We start from the raw sequence: 2,455 nt of genomic DNA, 5'->3' as shown, positions 1-2,455 counted from the left end.
ACTCGAATAACAGAACCTTGGAACTGTAAGTAGACATGGTTTTTAGACCAGTCATGCACCATTTTTGCTTCCCTCATGAAAGGACGTCCTAAGATCATCTCAGATGCCATAGTGTGCTTGGATAAATCCATAACAATGAAGGTAACTCTTATTTTATGTCCAAAGACCTTGATCTTGAGATCTTCTAGCATCCCAATAGGTTTAACAATAGACCCATTGGCCATGTTTACTACTACGGTTGTGGTCGCAAGGTGAGGTTTTCCCATAATTTCCCAGCAATTTTTAGTCACAATGCTAACCCCACCGCCACCATCAAGGATTCCCTTCACAGTTAACCCTTGGTAGTGATTGGTATGGTTGCATTGGATTCATCTCCCTCAAAGTATTGTCCCAACTTGTTAAGAGGTATTTCTACAACAGGGTTCTCATCTAGGTTGGGTTGTGGATCTAAGTGTTCCTCCTCTATTGGCATCTGCCTAGCTCCATCCATCTGTGCAAATTGTGGTAGACCGACCTTTAATTCTCCATTGAGGAAAGCTTGAAGAGCTAAGAATAGCTCAGGGTCTCCATATAGTTTGGACATGATGGTGGTTCTAACTTCGGAAGCCATGAAATCCATCAATTTGGCAATATTTAATGGCACCTTTTGGGCTTCAGTCCCTTGATGTGGGGAAGATGGGATCTCCATTTCTTCGATAGGGTCAGGTAGTCCCTCTATAAAAATTCTTTCCAACAAGAAGTGAGTATGCCCACTTTCCCATGACTTTAAGTAACTTTCTTCTTGGAGGATGCTAGGTATGGCTAAGGGTCTATGGATTTTCTGAGGTTGTTGTTGCGTAGGGAACATTGTGTCTGTAATGTGGATCTGCCTAGGTGCTGGCTCTAGATCCCTTTGGGTATCTTCTACCAAACTCCTTAATTGCTTGACTCGCTCGATTTCCTCTGTAGGGTTTGGGTAAGTTTCTATCTTTTTCTTGGATCCTGGCCATTGTTGCTCATAACGATCTTCATTGTTGGTTTCTTTATTAGTGGTCGTTTTGGTCTCTATGGCTTCTACCATCGGGTAATATGAAATCGGAGGAGAATAGCCCTGAAGAGTCAGAAGGTACAGTGAATGAAGTATTCATGTGCAAACTCTCTAAAGGCATAGGGTCTACGTTGGTCATGAATGGAGAATTTACTTCCCCACCCCCCTCATTTACATCATTAACTCCATGTTCGGAGCGAGTGGCTCTACTAAAGGTTTCCTTCAAGCGGCTAAGCACATTCGGCCCGGACTGTGGGCCCATGGCATGCATGTCTTGGCTTGAGCTATCATGATTAGGCATTGGGTAACCCTCCACGATGTCGTAGTCAGAGGAAAAGTCACTAGCCGCTATGTTTGGGTCTTGGTTTGTACTACCTTGGGTCCCCGCCGAGGGCCCGGAACGTAAGGTAGGTGGATATTGAGAACTCGCGTAAGTCGAAATTCTCTCTGGTTGCTCGGCCTCTACCACATGACCAGAGTGCAGATGCATGTGCCTTTGGCACCTTACAAGCGTCGGCGAATAACCTCGAAGGTTAACCGCTTACTTTTTTAGGTGTCCGTTTTCACTCGTTTTTTAATGTTTTTTAATGACCGGTTTTTTTATTAAAGTGTGTGATAGATCAAAACGAGCGTATCACTTAGAGGGTCGCGGTGTGCTTTACAGCACAACGTTCGGTCACCTAAAACTCCGTCGGTCCTCAAAAAATTGATTATTAGCTACGTGTGAAGCTAAAATACGTAATTTTAATGAGGCCTGAGCCTAAGCGTGAGCTTGGGCTTGGGTTTGGGAGATATTCCCGATCCCGGTCCTACCTTTAATTTTTATTTTTATTTTAAAAGTTTTTTTTTTTTTGAGGGGATAAGGCGCCACGGCCTCTGCGCGAGCACACACACACACACTCTACCTACCTACTTACAACTAATACACCTACTGTTACACACTAACACACTTCATTAGCTCTCACAGATCTACTTCCTACTTACTGTACTTTACATTACACAGAACTAACAACCTTAATACTAACACCTTAGCACAGAGAAAACACAGTAACCTTTCAAAACTTCATTAACAAAGAAATACACAGTAACAACACAAAATCCTTCTTCTCAACACACACACCTTCCTTCCCTACCTTTCCTACAATTGAAATTGCACCACGGAGAAGCACACAGTGCTACTCGAGCTTAATGCACGGCATTTCCCCGGCAACGGTGCCAAAAATGTGCGCGTCTGTCGCAGGTGTCAATGCAAGGAACTTGCTGATACACTGTGTGCGAGCCACAAATGGCTCCAAGCACGCAACTAGACTAATCTAGCAAGCTCAAGAGAGCAAGGGTGGCTCTACGCTCGCCTTCGTGGAGGATTCCTCACCGCGAAGAAGAAGGAGCCACCGCCGCCGTGCTGCGCTCAACCGCTTCACCGTCGCC

Source organism: Adiantum capillus-veneris, chromosome 29 (genome assembly GCF_014529385.1).
Source record: "Adiantum capillus-veneris isolate H3 chromosome 29, ASM1452938v2, whole genome shotgun sequence".
Taxonomy (NCBI): Eukaryota; Viridiplantae; Streptophyta; class Polypodiopsida; order Polypodiales; family Pteridaceae; genus Adiantum; species Adiantum capillus-veneris.
This window is presented reverse-complemented; position numbering follows the sequence as displayed.